This window comes from Hyaena hyaena, unplaced genomic scaffold (genome assembly GCF_003009895.1).
Source record: "Hyaena hyaena isolate Hyena2069 unplaced genomic scaffold, ASM300989v1 scaffold_1005, whole genome shotgun sequence".
Taxonomy (NCBI): domain Eukaryota; kingdom Metazoa; phylum Chordata; class Mammalia; order Carnivora; family Hyaenidae; genus Hyaena; species Hyaena hyaena.
The window spans coordinates 259,672-277,930 of NW_024081639.1; positions in this window are offsets into that span (position 1 = coordinate 259,672).

Genomic DNA, 18,259 nt, shown 5'->3' on the forward strand with positions numbered 1-18,259 from the left:
CTGTCTACATCCCTAATGAAAAATTACATCCATTGTTTTAATAATTTATAATAAATCTCCAAATAAATTTGCAAATTTGATTTTCTGGAATCATTTGCTGTTTTAATTTTCACTGAAGACCTACAATGATAAGGACAATTCATTTCTGTGTGGTGAGCAGTGTCTTACAAGGCTTATTGATCACAGTTATCAACGGGCAATTCTCTGGCTTAATAAGTTAGTATAATAGAAGTTGAGGACACAAATCTAGAAAACTTTGGTTTTCAATTTATTTTTATACCATTTATGTAGTTGTCTTTTGATGAGAAAATCTTCTAGCCATACAAAATATGGACAGATAATAGTAAGAACATATTCATATCCATTCAAGAGATCATTGTAAAAAATCCATCTGCAAATGTTTAAATAGATTTTAAGGCTTTAGTTCTTACCCATGTCTCACTTTTATAGTTTGGCCAGGGTTACAAGTTTGGCATATGAGACCTGAGCCAGAACATCCTCAGCAATTCTGAGTAAAATAGCCCTAGCAATGGGAGTTTAAATTTGATGTCAATTAATCTCTACTATGAAGATAAAACTAACAGTCTTGGGCAATAAATTATGTTAGCTAAAATTATTAGAATGCAGGTGGAATACCCTCTTGAGATCTAACACAGTCAATGCATAAGGATTGAGTTCATGATGACTCAGGGAGGATATTAGAAATTTTTCAATGACATTTAATTTATGCTGTAATACATACCACAATTGTCTCTTATTAAGTGACAGGTGCATTAAAATCCAGAAATAAAAGCAATTTGGAGACCGTTATTGTATTTTTAGACACCTATGTTACTTTAATATAAGTATATGCATATATCTTTAATTTAGAAAGAGGCAATTATATATGTACATTATACACACATTTAAAATATATATATATAGTGAAACTATGAAGACTGGACTTTTCATATGTCCTTTTTATAATTTTTATTTTATTTTGTTAAACAAAGGATATTCATGATAGTTATGAATTATTTATAACTTGGTGAATGCTTCCAAACCTAATGATTTTAATATCCTTTCTTCTATAAAATAAAGTAGCAAATTACTGTGTTAACTAGTAGCCATTCCAAGCAACACAGTGATGGTTAAAGGAGACTCTAACTTCCAGGAAAATTAAAATAGGAAATTTGGAAAATAAATAAATAATAAAAATAAATGTTTTATTAATTTATTTTGAGAGAGAGAGAGAAAAAGAGAGAACAAGTGAGCAGGGGAGCAGCAGAGAGAGAGGGAGAGAGAGAGAATCCCAAGCAGGCTCTGTGCCTGCTGATGCTCAACTGACTGAGCCATAAGGCACCCCAGAAATTTACAAAATTCAAATCATTAAGTTTCCCTGTAGTAAATAAAGGGTAAAATACAAAGAGTGGTGAGTGTTTTGGCAGAGGCAGCAATGGATTTCAGGGAGTCCCAACAAAACTCTCATCCAGCATGTTTTTGCAATAATGTGTGAGGGAACTGTAAAAGAAGTTATCCTTGACTCAGTGGTTTATGTAATCAGAGTAGAGAGGGCTACAAGAAGAATTTCCTGATAGATACAAATTTGTAGAAATGAGCCTATCCCGGGGCACCTGGGTGGCTCAGTTGGTTAAGCCTCTGACGTGGGCTCAGGTCTTGATCTCATGGTTAGTGACGTTAAGCCCCACATTGAGCTCTCCTCTGTAAGCAAGACCCTGCTTCGGATCCTCTGTCTTTCTCTCTCTCTCCCCACTCCCTCTCTCTCTCAAAAAAAAATAAAAATGAAAAAATAATTTAAAAAAAAAGAAAGAGCCAATTTACATGGTAAGAGAAAATAAATGAAGTCTTTGTTATTGTTCTAAAGCTGCAAAAACCCAACAGTGCTTTATTTGTTGAGAGGTAAGGGAAATACTATCAAGATCATTCTAAAATTCATATGGAATAATAAAAAGGTAAAAACAGAAACATGCTAGAAAGGAAAAGTAAAGGAGGATGGCAGAATCTAAATTGACCTGATAATAATATAATATACCAATGATACATGATAACACATTTAGAAATTGACACTGATAGATCAAGCAGTATACAATATGATAAAAGCAGCATATCAAATTGCCAAGACAAAATGGGGTATTTAATAAACTGAGGTAGGATATCTTGGTAGCCATAGAAAACAAAACAAAACACACACAAAAAAACTTCTATCTGCATCTCATACCTAATATCAGGAATAATTCTAAATGGATTCATATTCAAATGTTTGTCTCCTTTTTGAAATTGAAATATTTTTCTATGTGTTACAAGTGCTATCAGAAAAATTAATGTGAGACAAAAGCTGTTGTATTAAGGAACTTATACATCAAGATAAACCGTACCATGAAAAAAGTAAAGTATATTTATAGAACCTAAACACAATAGATAGTAAGAGATTCTAACATGCATTGTATGATTGTTAGATCTATAACATCTCTAAATTACAAAAGCAAAAATTTGAGTAGTTTATAAGTGAATAATAAGCCCAAAATATAAGAAAATAGGAAGTAATAAAAGCAGAAAAACTTTCAAAAGGAAGAAAATACATTTTAGAAAAATTTATGTATATGACGAATATAACTATTATGTAACCGTTTTGCATAATTTAGCATTAGGAAATTTTCAAGAGACCTAAATTTATGATCAGATTCCATATTTTATATATATATATGTGAATATATACACACATACACACCAGACACACATATATATGCTTGCTGCTGTTATATTTAAAAAGATGATTATCACATATTGTGAGCTGATATTTCTAACTTTAATTTTACATGTTTTCCTCTGAAGGGATGAGCACACATGCTAGAGTGAGGAAATCGATGGGCCATAGAAGTTAAGTAATTACTAAAAGAAATGAGAACACGAGGAGAATAATAGTAATAAGATAGTAAAGTCAATGGATTAGAGAATCCGGTGAGATTTTTTTTTTTTTTTTGTACTGGAGAATGTAAAGTAAGGGAACTAAAACTAGAGAAGATAATGACCAAAGAAATAGAACGTTGAAATGGGTACACTTATTGCCAATGACAAGGTCCATGGCATTTTGACATGTATGGCTGAGGTGAGGTAGGTGAGAAAATTACTGAATGTGAATCATTATGAGAACAGGAAGTAAGAAATTAAGGACAGACTATGCAATCAGTACTTTCATAATTAAAAGGAGTCAGATAATTTGAAAAAATGTAAAAGATATATAATGATTAATATATTTTGAAAACACTAACGCATTTCTATATGCTGACAATAATAACAAAGAGAGGAAAACAGGAAGATGGAGAAAGAATATGGGAGGAATACAGAAGCAGCAAAATATCTGAGAAGATGAGAGTGAATGGTATCTATAACCCTTGGGGCCAGATTAAAGTTCCTTAACAGTAGGCGAGGCATGATTGAATAAAAACCAGTCCCAGTGGATAGAGGCAAGTAGCTTATATGCTTTTTGTGAAGGTTTTTTTATACAAAAAAGTACATAATATGCTTTTTGAGAGAGTGGTTCTGCTGATCAGAGAAGTATATTAGCTAAAAGTGACAATGATTAAAAGTAGAGAATTGGGGTGCCTGGGTGGCTCTGTTGGTTGAGGGCTGGACTCTCTTTTTTTTTTTTTTTTTTTATGTTTTATTTATTTCTAGGAGAGACAGAGAGACACAGCGTGAGCAGGGGAGGGTCAGAGAGAGAGGGAGTCACAGACTGTAACAGGCTCCACGCTCTGAGCTGGCAGTCAGCACAGAGCCCGACGCGGGGCTCGAACCCACGAACCGCAAGATCATGACCTAAGCGAAAGTCGGACGCTTAACCGACTAAGCCACCCAGGCACCCCGAGAGCTGGACTCTTGATTTCTGCTCAGGTCATGGTCTTGGGGTCATGGGATTAGGCCATTGCTAGACTCCATGCTGGTCTCGGGGTCTGCTTAAGATTCTCTATTTCCCTCTTCCTCTGCAACCCCTTCCCCAGTGCCAGTGCTTTGTCTGTAAAAAAAAAAAAAAAAAAAAGCAGGGAAGAAGTGATTAAGAGAAACAATGAGCAATGTTATGTTTTCCTTAGAAGTGACATTAACAGAATATTGGTAAAAAATTGTTAGACAATTGTGAATTGTCATTTGAAAATTGTGATTAATGTAATTAAAACCCTTTTCTACCACTGTCTTATCTTCCGTTTGCTGCAGACACTGAAATGGCAAATGTTTGGGTTCATTTGATGCTTAAGTGAGGGCAGGTGAAAAGGAAACAAAAGAGAGCTAAGGGAGAGAATACGTTACTAATATGTTATATTGGAAATTATGTTGAATAATAGGTAAGGTAGAGATGGGAGGTCGGCAAAAGGTAGGATGAAAGTGGTGAAATCTGTCAATTAGTTGCAGTGGTTTAAAGAGCATTCCCTACCCACCCACCACAAAATTTATGTTCACCAGATCCTCAGAATATGACCTTATTTGGAAATATGGGTTTTTTAGATGTCATTAGTTAAGGTCTTCTATGATTAGAGTGAGCCCTATGTCTAATAATTAGGGTCCTTATAAGAAGAACAAAGTACACAGAGACACACATACAGGGAAGACCATGAGCTCACACAGGCAGAGTGTGATCCTGTCACAAACCAAGGAAACACAAGGAGTCATCCTAACCTGGAAGAGGCAAGTAAGGATTCTCTCCTAGAGCCCTTTAGAGAATGTGGCCATGCCAACACTGTGGTTTCAGACCTGTGTGGCTCCAAGAATGGGGCAGAATCAATTTCTGTTATTTTAAATGATCCACATTGTGGTAATTTGTTATAGCAGGCCTAGGAAATTAATAAAGTTGTTTTTTATGGGAGTGACAATTTTGGCATTTGTGGCAGTAAACAAGGTATGAATCAGAAGCTTGTAAACCCACAGTGAAATGGTTTTGTTTGTTGTTTTTAATGTGATTTCAGATTGGTGCAGTTTCTGATATTGCCTAGCTCCATGGTGAGGTGATGTTGAGGATATGACAATGATCAGGGAAAAAAAAGAAAACAGATGATGACAGGTAGATGAAGAAACTGGGTGGAGACCCCAATAAGGATGAGTTTTCCAAGAATGGGTGGAAAAGTTAGTCTAGAGAGTTGGGCAGTGAGATAGGAAGTAAACACTTCCAGGAATGAAGAACAATTTTAAGCTCAATAAATGGAAACAAGAATGAGGAGTTATTTCATTCTTTGAAGAAGGAGATATAGTTTAAATATGCCTTTTTAAAGTTTTTATTTAAATTCCAGTTAGTTCACATACAGTTTAATATTAGTTTCGGTGATTCAACACTTCCATATAACTCCCAGTGCTCATTATAAGAAGTGGCTCCTTAGTCCCCATCACCTTTTTCACCCATTCCCCCACTCTCATGCCCTCTGGTAACCATCAGTTTGTTTTCTATAGTTAAAAGTCTGTTTCTTGGTTTGTAAGCATGGCATTTTCTACTTTCATCTTTCTTCAGTAAATAAACACAGTGAAACAGTATTTCACCCAGTCAGAAAACAGGTTCTTTTTTTTTTTCTTTTTCATTTCTTTTATTTTCCTTTGTTTTTAAAAAATTTACAGGCTAAGTGTAGTTGATACATTTTTTTAAACACAGGGATCTACAGGCCTTAATTTGTTCTTTCATAGTTTATTGTCAAGTTAGTTTCCATATAACACCCAGTCTCATCCCAACAAGTGCCCTTCTCCATGCCCATCACCCCCCTTTCCCTTTCCCCCACCCCCATCAGCCCTCAGCCTGTTCTCAGCATTCAAGAGTCTCTCATGGTTTGCCTCCCTCCCTCTCTCCAACTATTTTTCCCCTTCTTCTCCCCCATGGTCCTCCGTTAAGTTTCTCCTAATCCACCTATATGTGCAAACATAAGGTATCTGTCCTTCCCTGCCTGACTTATTTTGCTCAGCATAACACCCTCAAGTTCCATCCATGTTGCTACATATGGACAGATTTCATTCCTTCTCATTGCCATGTAGTATTCCATTGTATAGATAAACCACATCTTCTTGATCCATTCGTCCGTTGATGGACACTTAGGCTCTTTCCATGATTTGGCTATTGTTGAGAATGCTGCTATGAACATTAAGGTACATGTGCCCCTATGCATCAACACTCCTGTATCCCTTGGGTAAATTCCTAGCAGTGCTATTCCTGGGTCATAGAGGAGTTCTATTGTTAATTTTTTGCAGAATCTCCACACTGTTTTCCAGAGGGGCTGCACCAGGTTATATTCCCACCAACAGTGTAGGAGGGTGCCCGTTTCTCCACATCCTCGTCAGCATCTAGAGTTCTCTGATTTGCACATTTTAGCCACTCTGACTGGCGTGAGGTGGTATCTCAGTGTGGTTTTGATCTGCATTTCCCTGATGAGACGCTAAGCATCATTTCATGTGTCTGTTGGCCATCTGGATATCCTCTTTGGAGAAGGGTCTGTCCATGTCTTCTGTCTATTTCTTCACTAGATTATTTGTTTTTCAGGTGTGGGGTTTGGTGGATTCCATAGAGACTTTAGATACTAACCCTTTATCTGATATGTCACTTGCAACTATCTTTTCCCATTCTGTAGGTTGCCTATTAGTTTCATTGATAGTTTCCTTTGCTGTGCAGAAGCTTTTTATATTGGTGAGGTCCCAATAGTTCATTTTTGATCTTGATTCCCTTGTCTTTGGGGATGTATCAAGTAAGAAATTGCTGCGGTTGAGGTCAAGGAGGTTGTTTCCAGCTTTCTCCTCTAAGGTTTCGATGGTTTCTTGTCTCACATTCAGCTCCTTCATCCATTTTGAGTTTGTTTTTCTGTACGGTGTAAGAAAGTGGTCTACTTTCATTCTTCTGCATGTTGCTGTCCAGTTCTCCTAGCACCATCTGTTAAAGAAGCTGTCTTTTTTTTCCATTGGATACTCTCCCTGCTTTGTCAAAGATTAGTTGGCCCTAAATTTGTGGGTCCAATTCTGAGTTCTTTATTCTATTCTATTGGTCTATGTGTCTGTTTTTGTGCCATCTAGAGGCTTTAAAAATTTTTTCTTTCATCCTCCTTTGTTAGACACACTCTTTCTCAGCAGGGCATTTTTTAACCCTTTCCAGTCCAGGACAAAATTAGGCAAATTCAATTAGGTGGTTTATTTCCCACTATTCTGTAAATTCATTTATGCTGTATTAAATTTGAAATATAAATAATGACATCAGCAATAAAAGACATTGACTTCCACTGGACAGTATCATTTCCCCTTTTGAAAACCTTTTTTTTAAAGAAAACACTTATATATGTGACAACTCAATTATTAAGTATTGTTTGAGCACTCTTCACCTAGGATCATTATATTTAGTGACTGTTATATAATTGGGCCAGCCTAGAAATGATCAGTTAAAAAATAACTAAGAAATATTCCTCATCTTGAGGTTTCTAACAGAAGCAATATATGAAGACATAATAATAGAATTTAAAGTGCCAATATTAATAATAATCAGTACAACAGATATGGGAGCAGAGGGAAGATATGTGTCATGCAATCTTCATGCTACAAGAGGAAAGTGGCACAATCCTGAAAAAGGAGAGACCCTGGAAAAACTTTAGATTTGTTTTTCCTTAAGCTGGATAAATGGGAACTCAGAAAAAGAAATTAGGGATGCCCTGGTGGCTCAGTTTGTTAGGCATCCAACTTCCCCTCAGGTCATAATCTCACAGCTCATGAGTTCAAGCCCTGTGTCAGGCTCTGTGCTGACAGCTCAGAGCCTGGAGCCTGCTTTGGATTCTGTGTCTCCCCCTTTAACTGCCCTTCCCCCTGCTCATGCTCTGTCTCTCTCCCTCTCTCTCTCAAAAAATAAATTAAAAAAATTTAAAAAAGAAAAAAATTAAATTGATTTGAAGGAAAACAAAAACCTGATAGTTCTTATACACTTAAGTTTTTGGACTAAACTACATATCCCCTTCTCAGTAGTAGAGATCATGATTTTTCAGCACATGTTTTTTCTTTCATTTATTTTCTGATTCATACATTTCACTATATATCTGAAACAGTATTCTACTAATCTAATTTTCTTTTTTTTTTTCTTCAGACATTGAATCAAAAGTAATCACTGAAACAGTTCCTTTACATCTGTTGTTAAGGGTCAGGTCCCGAGCAAAAACTACATGGAAACTTTTTTAAAACCTCATTTGAAAACCAATATTGACTTTAGTGGACTTCACAATATTTGCGGTCTCTTAATGTAAATCACTCTATTCACTAACCCTACACCCTTCTTATACCCTACAGTGGGAAGGAAAACTGAGACTACAAGCACCGGCATCCTGAGCTCATTCCAACCTTGTGCATAGCTTTGTATTAGGCATTAGAGGCACAAAAGAAATATAACATTCCTTATCCTAGAAATCCTTAGTTCTTACAGAGATAAGCTGAGATCCCAAGATATATAAGATTTAAATAGTAATAGAACAAATGGGAAAATCTGACTTATACTGCAGTGTCCCAAATTTTGCAATTCAAACATAACAACTTCAGCTGGACATCTTCTAGACAGTATTTAGCAAAATGTGCCAAAAATGTTGAAAAAAATCATCAGTCAAATGTGTTTTGAATTACCAGTTTAGGCAGCAGTAAATAAGTTTGTTAATTAAATTAATTAGTTATATAGTTACAGAGAAATATATATATATGTATATATATATTTAACAATTTTTTATCCTTTTGAGAGGGAAGAGGGGCAGAGAGAGAGAGAGAGGAAGAGAGAGAATCTCAAGCAGGATCCGTACTGTTAGTGCAGAGTCAGATGTAGGGCTTAATCCCATGAACCGAGTGATTATGACCTGAGCTAAAATCAAGATTCGGACACTTAATCTACTGAGCGGTGCAGCCTCTCCAGTTACAAAGAAATACATTTATATGATGCTAAAGGGGCAATGACAGGGTTGCTTCCACATTGTTTGTTTGTATTTTATTAACTTTTTATCCAGAGATAATTATAAATTCGCATTCACTATAATAAATAATACAGATAACATCCATACAAACTTCATAGATTCACCCCCAATGGTGACAACCGACATAAGCTTTACATAATATCACACACGTGAATTTAAAGTAATAAGTTTATTTTCAAAGATGGCTCAGAGTCTGACAATCCAATGATTCTTGTGATGCTCTGGGAAGAGGGGCAGTAGTATGCTAAATGCCTAATTTTCCTTGTGTATATAACCTTTCATTGTTTTATATTTTTTCTTTTAGTAAGCCATGCCATGACATCTGTATGCTATGGAACAGGCTCTATAAAAAGCTCCCCTAGAAACATTATACCAAGCTTACATCTTTAAACTATGTCCTACTGTTGATCCAATATGGGTAACAATTTGAGCTTCCTGGATTAGAATGCAGGAGGTTGTCTAGATGTCAAAAGATGTTTAGACACAAAAGAAATCGACAAAATGTGTAAGAAATAACTACTACATTAGTTTACAGTGTTCAAAAAAGTGAGCAATGTTCTGATTTAAGAATGATAAAGTGCACTAAAAGACAAAAAGAAATTTTGAACATACTATAACTTTAATATAAGGTTATTTGATGAGCAGAATTCAAAAGTATCTGTATTCTTGTAATTCTAGTATATATTTAACACTTTAAAAATTACCCAGAATGTGTCAGACTTTTTGCTAGGGGCTAATGATATAACAGTGAATAAGACTAGGCTGAATCTCTGCCCTCAAAACAGTCAAAGGCTGAATCAAGTCACTTTCAAAAGAATAGTTTTAACAATTGCAGAGATACATGTAAACTTATTTCTTTTCCTATAGAAAATGTTCTTTTGTTTTATCTGCAGGTATGAAGTAATCATTTGACAGTTTGCTAGAATAGATTGTGTTTAGTAGTCTCAATGATATCAGTATGTTATGTACTTCTAAGGAGGTACATAAAATAAGGAACTATTTTATAAAAAGAAATACAAGGAGCTTGAAGCAAACAAATATTTAGACTTAGTGAACCATAGGTCATTTCTACACTGAAAAATCCAGTGGCAAATTTGCTGTTATATACCCAAATATATAAATAATTAAGTAACCCTGGTGACATATTTCTGTAGTGCAGAAGAGATCATTTGGAGATGTCTTCTGCTGGGAAAAAAAAAAATCTATGTGACTCTTTAGCTAATTTGAAAATAACCCTAGTCTATTAGGCTTCTGCCTCAGAAGCATTTCTTTCTTTTTTTTTCATAACACCTTTATTGATATATAATTCACTTACTATCAAATTCAGCCTTTTAAACCATGCAGTCTAGTGGCTTTATACAACTATCACCATAATCTAATTTTAGACTATTTCGGCACCCCCTCAAAAAAGCCCAGTGACCATTAGGCAGTCACTTGCTATTTTCTCTTTCCCTAAATCCTGACACATACTAATCTACTTCAGATCTCCATGGATTTCTATTCTGCTTATTTCACTTAACGCTATCATAAATATTGTATAATTTTGTGACTGGCTTCTTTTATTTTATCATGTATCAGTACTTTATTCCTTTTATACTGAATACTATTCCATTGTCTAGATATACTACATTGAATTTACCCATTCCTCAGTTAATTGACTTTTCTACTGTTTCCACTTTTTGGCTGTTATGATTCTTCCCAAACTTTTTAATGCATCTTTGCCTAGGCATTTTTATCTAATGCTGCAAATTTGAAACACTAGATTCCTCTCCCTTCCCTCCCCCTTTCATATTCCTAAAAAATAGATTGTAGGAGAAGGTGCTGATATGGTGTGGTGCTTAGCTGGTAGCAGTATGTTCTGTTGCTCCAGTACTTATGATTTCAAATTTAAGTGGCATCTCCAGTGTGATTTAATTGTCACATCACTGTGTGTTTCAGACCAGTTTGTTTATTTAATTACATGCATATCTCTAGAGGCCAATAAATCTTCAGGAAAAATAAAGTCTGACCCACATTGGAGAAGAAAATGCCATTTGAAATATGGAAGGGGCTTCCTCTTTCATATATGCTCTAAGCGCTGTAATTTGCGAAGAATGCTATGGTGGGTTTTTGGTACAATTTGAAGATATCAGAAATAGTGCAGGAGAACATTTCCTTTGAGTGGCTATCCCCTTTGTTAGCCTAGGGTAGTTCAGGTTTACCTTGTCAAAAAGGTAGAAGGAAGGGACTTAGATATGGTCTTAAATTTTTCCAGTTACACTTTAATAAGCATGCAAATCTAATTACACAAGGGATTTTTGAGATAAAATGATCATAAAGTTCATTTTATTCAATTAGTATCCAATAATTTGACCTACACCATTATGATATATTTATTTACTTATTTAGTCTTTCTTTTTCTTTTGATAGGTAAATATACACCAATCTGATCTAGGCAATGAGATCATAACACAAATAGAGTTCTTGCCTATAACAAATGCACATTTATGTGGGGAAAATTGATTAAGTAATAAACAAATTGCTGGTTTTGAGAGATACTTTTAAGAAATAAACAATGACAGCATGGCCAGGAAAGGCACATCAAAGAGATCTTTTAGCTGATATGTTATGGATGAGAAAGAACCAGCATTAGGAAGATCAGGGAAAAGAATATCTGGCAGAGAGTAATTCCAGTGAGGCTTCATGAGAATAGATAGGCATGCTGATAGTATAGAAAAAGCTGAATGTGGTTCAAGCGTAGTAGGAAAGAACAGTGTAGCACAGAAACAAGGTGAAGAAGAAAAAAAAAAGGAACAAGGTGAAGAAATGTTAGAGGATCATGCAGAGGCTTGTAGGGAATTTGGGTTTCCTTCTGAGTGCACTTGAAAGTATTGAACTGTTTTTAAAAAGGGTTAAAATGAATCAACAGTTTTGTAAAAGCCCATTCTTACTGCCATATGATAGATAATTTAAATAATGGGATGTATTTAGTGGCTTTTAGAGTCCTCCAAACAGAAGTAATAATGGTTAACTCTAGGGATATAGTAGTGGAGATGAAAATAACTTCCAGGCTTTAGATGAATACTCCTGGAAACAGTATGTCCAAAGTTTTCTTGTTTATTTCAGAGATGTTGGATTGTTAAAAGGCTTTCCTGGGGAATAAGTCTGTTTTTTGCTTCATTTTAAGTATGCTCAAATCTCAGTAACAACAGCAAACCTTATCTTTCTTCTTACTGATTTGCAGGTCAGCTGTGACTTTGCTAGATTTGGTTGGACTTGGCCTAAGACTTTGGGCTGGGGCAAGGTTTGCTGTGTACATTCCCAGTCTCTTTGTAACAGTGGCTACTCAGGAAATGTTCTCATGGTAGTTGCGAATATTACCAGAGGCCAAGGCAAACCATGCTAGTGTGTTTGAATCTTACCTTGGAACTGGAACCCTGTCCCTTTAAATCACTTATTTCCCAAAGCAAGTCAAATGGGCTTGATTAACGTCAATGTGACAGGAAAATATACCATCTAGTTTAAGTGGAAGGGTTGCATGGACTAGGGGTATGGATGTATAATTCTGATACAGAAAGTAAAGAATTAGAAGCAATGCCCCAACCTACTATATCTAGTAGCTATAATTTTTGCCTCCCAGTTCCTAAATGTCTCTCTGCAGCCACACAAAAAGACCTATTACTTTAACATGATAGATGTTTAATAATTAAAAGTCAGTTTGCTATACACAAAGACCTACATATTTTCCAAGGAAAAGTATTTAATGCCTTTAACTATATCTCTAAAGTGGTATTAAAATACTTGAAACTCAAGCTCCAAATGTCCTTTCAAGTCTTATCTCCTGCCATGCTGAAGCTTTTGTCCATTTTTTCAATCACACAAGCTGATTCATGACTCCCTGAATACATCGTGAACTTTCAACTTGCCATGCATTTATTCCAGCTATTTCTTTTAGCTAAAATATTCCACCTCCACCATGTCATCCTGATGCAATCCTTTTTCCGTGTTTCAATACCATATTCAAATGTCAAAGCTACTGTAAGACCTCCCCTGATCCTGAAGGCTGGATTAATAGGTTCTTTTTCTATGTATTGTTGTATTCTCTTAATGCCATTTGTAATATAGTCATTGGAGGTAGAATGTCTTTTCTTCTCTCACCCTCTGAACTGCCCAAAATATAGAATTTTCTTCTCATTTATGGCATTAGGAAGGCTACATCTCTCAATATACTATCATTTTGTGTTCGCTGCAGAAAACAGACATGATTCTAGTATTTAAATGACATAATGGAGAGAAATAGATGCTTAGAAAGTGTTGGACGTGCGGAGGAGCCCAACTGATTAGGTGTACAGGCACGATTCCTAGAACATCACAGAACTGACCTGCCAGAGGCTCCCTCTGCCCTCGGAGGAAAGACGGGAATCCTGAATTTGCTACTGGATCCACTCACTTAAGAATGCACTGCTCTAGCTGAGTTTAGGGAAGGGTTGAAGGCAAGACGTTATCAGCTGTGCCCTCAACACCCACACACCGCAGCTTGGATCTAGCAGTGCTGCTGAAGAAACTTCCACATCTCCACAACCTGGCTTGCTGGCCGAAAACTGCAAAAAGAAGCAGGAATATTGTTTTCATCTATGTTCCACTCTTCAAAACTTGCATCAGTACATTTATTTGTGGAAGACAATTTACATTCATAGACTTAATCAGGAGGGAGTATGAAAAATTGCCTTTTATTTGTGGGAATTCATGTTAAGTGTGAAATACACCATATATTTGATAGTTTATTCCATTCTTAGCCTTCCTGCACTTTAAGACTAGGAAGTAGCTGATGGATGAACTAGATCAAGTCTGACAAACACTGGTCCACATTTATCTGTCTGTGTAGACTCAAGGTATTAAAACAGTGAGAAAATAAGCTCTCCCTCTTTTGCGCTTTTGAGTCTTCACTGAACAGGGTGTGAGGCAGCAGCTGCCCAGCTAAACACTCTTTCTGTATACAAGCCTCTTCCCTTGATCCTACTCCAAGTTCTGGTTCAGTGGAGAGTGTTCCAGAGACCCAATTCTATTTTGCCTCAAATCTAAGCAGATTTCTTCAACCCTGATTTATGGGGAGAAAAAGGAAAAACAACAAAGCAAAAGAAAACAACAAACAAAACAACATAGTCAAAAAGGAACAGATTAGGATTATATTATCATTCCTTAATTCCAGGATTTCTATGTTTGAAAGTCAGTCCCCAGGGCAAGATAATAAGCTCTTTACTGTAAACAGTATTCTCAGTGCTTAGAATCTGACAGGCTTTCAAATATTTTAATTAAATTTAAGAGAATGTGAACCTCATTTAACATTTTGTAAATTTCATGTGTTAAAGGGACAACATAATAATGTCAGTAACTGTCAATGACAACCAGACAGGTGCAGGTTCAATCTTGGCTTTAGCTCTTAAGGAGTCTGTGACCATGACCCATGATCTCAGTCCTATATCTCTGTTTTTTTCAACTATAAATAAGAAACAGTATTACAGTATAAATAAGATACAGTATTTTTCACCTATAAATAAGGTATAGTATAACCTATAAGTATAAGGTCACGTAGGGCATATGCAAATACAAATGGATAATGCTTGTGGGGAGATGTGGTAATGACTAGATAACCAGTGAAAATCGGTTTTTTGAAAATTCTGTTTTGTTTTTTGTTTTTCCTTCCCTTTCTTGTCTCTGCTGTCCTTACAATTCTTGTCACTAGCCTCAGACAAGATCAGTGCATTATATTCCCTCTCAAGTGTGATGCCCAAAATTGGACACAACACTCTAGGTATGGTTCATCTAACACCTCAATAGAAGGGAGACTACCACAATAATTTTAATTAGATGTAACTGACACACCATTAGATTATCTGAAAAACAATTTATACTATTGATTGCATTTAATCAATCCCTTAGAATTTCATACCTGCTGTTTTAGGAGCATGCTTACATTCTTATTGTACTCAAAGTAAAGATTATGCATAGTTTTATATTATGTTTAATGTATTAGATATAACCTATTGCCTTTTATTAACCTATTGTCCAGATTCTTTTATGCTGACTTGGCGTTTCTATGTACTTGTGATCTTTTAAAACTTTATATCATTTATTTTTAATCTTTTTGCACACCATGACTCTCCTCACCAAAGTATACATAAAAATTATTGGTTAGGAAAAGCCTGATGCAGAAACTTGGATTGTTTACTGGAGAACACTTTCCAGGTTGACATCAGCTTCATGAGTACGGATTACCTAGTTTATTAAATTATCAATTTCCTTAACTATACTCATTCTCCTCTCATCCCTCAATTTATTTCACAAGGATGTCATGATCTATTTTGTTAGATGATTTGAAGAAATAAAGATGCACTTGACATTATAAAATATAGCTATTATCCTGTTTGGAGGAAAGAAAGAAAATCCTATAACATCTCAATCAACAGAATATTGATTTGAATTTATTATCCACATGTCTTATGTTTTTGATGTAGTAGAGCATGGATCTTTATGAGGTAGCTATCATGGTATGGTAATCAGAGTTATCCCTTTGATACATATTGTGCTTCTAGAGTTGAATTATTTAGCTGTTATCTCTTGAGTAAAGTACAATTCTTAGACTTTTTGATATAACTCAGGCTATTAATAATTAAGTAGAGCCACTTTGATCATGATTATCATTATCTGAAAATTGTTCAGCAATACAGGCAGTCCTGACTTACAATGGCTCAACTTACTACATTAGTCCTGACTTTACAGTGGCACAAAAGTGATACACATTTAGTAGAAAGTACTTTGAGTTTTGAATTTTGGTCTTTTTCCAGACTAGAATGCTAGCCTGCAGCATTATGCTGGGCACAGAGAGCCACACAAACCTGAAGATGAACAATCATAAGTCAAGGAAGATCTATGTTAAACCTTGAAAGACTAGAACTCTATGCTTGGATTTTAAAGTTGAACAAAATAAAATATATACCCAGAGTAGCTTGCTATCAGTACTTAATCCTGTAAAACAGTATGAAGAAAATTAGTAATAATTTCAAGAAAGATACAGACTTTATAATAAATATGTATATATATTCATATATAAATATATATATGTATATATATTAATATATGAATATATATATATATATATTTTTTTTTTTTTTTGAGTAGGCTTCATGCCCAGCACAGAGCCCAACATGGGGCTTGAATTCATGACCCCGAGATTAAGACCTGAGCTGAGATCAAGTGATGGATGTGAGCCAACTCAACTGAACCACTCAGGCACCCCTTAATAATTTTTAAATTAACCTAGTTTTCTACTATAAACCTAAGTTTACTTCACTGATCAAAGTCAAATATCACAATGTGTTTCTGATGAAATTAGGGAACAGGTTGACCCTGGAGCATCTATTTCAGTAAATTAATTATAAGGGTTTGAAGGTCTCTATGCTAGAAGAAGGAAAGAGAAAGGCAGAGATTATTTTTCACTAGTGTCACCTCCTCGGCCCAGCCCTCCTACTCTTAATTGAGCCCCATAGAGAACGAGCTAATGCAGACCTCGAAGTACTTTTTGTCGCCCTGCACCCTTCTATTTGCTCAGCTGCTTGGCTGCCATATTCTGTAATGCAATGGTTGGTTTACTTTTGAAAAGACCCAGAAGTTTTAACATATTGAGTATGTCAAAAATGTACTGACAATCTGGTACTTTTAGAAGTATAAGCATGGAGAAGCAACCACCTTTGTATGGCCATCAGTGTTTATAACATTGACAAAAGTTGCAACTCAAGGGTTGAGGACTTTACAGATTGAAACAGATTGAAATAAAGGACTGGAGCAAGAAATTAAGACCATGTTATACATTTGCTGTAGCTATAACCATAAGTGTTCTTTGCATGTATACATGAGACAACATTTGGGAACATTTAGAAATAACTAAGATTTTGAGGGTATCTGGAGATAATATATATGTAGTTGCAGCTAGGAATTAGCAACATTTTGAATAGTACTGTTAACATGATCTATTATTTATTCACAGGCCATCAAGAGTAATGAGTAGGTTTCAATTGTGAATTATTATTTATACTAAAATAAAGGTGCTATATAATTTTTCTTTTTACATTATATCCTCTGGTCAATCTTCTATTGCCCTTTAAATATTTAATGTTTTTTGAATAAATATAAAACAGTCTGACACATATTTTTAATCTTTTTCAGGACAGAGGGCATATTTTATTCACTTTTGTTTCAGTCTTTACAATATTATGGATATAGTACACATTTAATAACACCTTTTTATTATAAATATTGAATTATGACAACATTTTTGAATTCTTAAACCATTGTGCTTTGGTTAAATTTCCATAAGTAACTCTGTTTAAAATAAGCTAGTGAATCTTTCCTCTGAGTCTACTTTGAGATAGACTATTTTGGGGATATGAGATAATCTAAGCTTTTCCACATTACAGAATCATCATATTTTAGAGATAATAAACATGTATAGTCAAAACTCTTTTAAAAACAAGCCAATGGAAACTGGCTTGCCAATAATACACAGCTCAGTTTTGAACTTTGAGATTTACATTTCATAAAATAGTTTTGCATCCTATGAAAATGAATGTGAGCCTATAACGCTGAAGTAAAGATATAGACAAAAATTATAAGCAACAAGTAAAAACAGAAGGCTCAGCATTTATTAATAGTTTTTTTGGTATGGATGGATCATTCAGTAGTAAAAACCATATTGCCTCCTATCTGAGAATGGTGATATGCCAGGTCAGTTCTCATGATCCTTTTCCTAGATGTCTTGAAATAAAGAATTCCTCAATTTCATATCAGTATTTCTCCTTTGATTCCTAATTGCCTTTCTTTTTTTTTTTATTAACAATACAAAACAAAACAAAATAAAACAATATATACTTCTTTCACTTCCACATTTTTTTCTTTTCCTTCAGTTTTGCATGAAATCACATAAGATGTCATTTTGTTAGAACAGTATTTTCCCAACTGGGCGAAACATGGTAAGGCTATACTATATACCTAAATAAATAAATAAATAAATAAATAAATAAATAAATAAATCCTCTACTTCCCTATCAGAATTCTAAGTTTTCTTCTTGGCCTTAGATATCTCTCAGTTTTGTGGGACAAGTGACTCACCAAAAAATAAATGTAAACAAACATACTCACATACATACATTTATACATACAGACAGACATAAAATCTCAGAGAGGTGATTGTTTCTCAAAGTAACTTGTTTAGAATAACACCTTTAAATAAACCATCTTTATACATACTGTCAAACCATTTAAAATACATCTTGACCATA